The sequence below is a fragment of the Octopus bimaculoides genome, chromosome 4, assembly GCF_001194135.2.
Source record: "Octopus bimaculoides isolate UCB-OBI-ISO-001 chromosome 4, ASM119413v2, whole genome shotgun sequence".
NCBI lineage: Eukaryota > Metazoa > Mollusca > Cephalopoda > Octopoda > Octopodidae > Octopus > Octopus bimaculoides.
The window spans coordinates 120,959,635-120,960,363 of record NC_068984.1 but is presented as its reverse complement, the minus strand read 5'-3'; the positions used below and the strand labels follow the sequence as shown (position 1 = coordinate 120,960,363).

The window sequence follows — 729 nt, the reverse complement described above, 5'->3', positions numbered from 1 at the left end:
TATATATATATATATATATATATCGTGATATGCAACAATATCAGCGTGCTACTAATTGCAATACCAGCTATTCTTCAATCAATGTTTTCCAATATCAGTAGCGACAGATTGTCTGAACATACTGTGGGCAGTGAATACGTACTGCTGACTATCCAAAATGAGGTAGAAATGCGCTTTAGCATTCTCACTTTTCCCCGGAACAATTTTCGTCTCTCACTGCCATATATTTGCTTTGAAATACAATACGTCCAAAACAGATACCATCTCCGTCCTAATACCGAAATTAATTTGCCTTTTCTTAATGTATATTTATTAAACATAATACACATGTTGCTATTATAATCTGATATTGCTTATGTTGCATATAACGAATATATATATATATATTTATATATATATATACATATATCTAGAGAGAGAGAGAAAGAGAGAGAGCAAATATAGTAGACTGCGTTGATTGTGTGCACGAAAATATCATGCTGGTGTTGGTGGCTGGTACCTTAGAAAAAAAGAAGAAAAGAAAGTTACCATTAATGTTTTCGGGATCGAAACCTGATGATGATCCAGAACCCACTGTATAACAAAGACGAATGAAAAGTTTACATGAATGAATGTTGGGTACTTCGTATATATATATGTGTGTGTGTGTGTGTGTGTGTGTGTGTGTGTGTGTGTGTGTGTGTGTGTGTGTGTGCGTTGTGTGTGTGTGTGTGTGCGTGCGTTGTGTGT

At 35.1% G+C, this 729-nt stretch overlaps 1 protein-coding gene across 1 annotated transcript in view; it reads right to left on the bottom strand.

Annotated features, from left to right (window-relative positions):
• The window catches only part of LOC106868131 (collagen alpha-4(VI) chain), a 24,344-nt gene that overhangs the window by 21,302 nt on the left and 2,313 nt on the right, over window positions 1-729 (bottom strand). The window contains exon 2 of the mRNA XM_014913262.2: window positions 529-573. The gene's annotated coding sequence lies outside the window, so the exon portion shown is untranslated. The remainder of the gene's footprint in view (window positions 1-528; window positions 574-729) is intronic.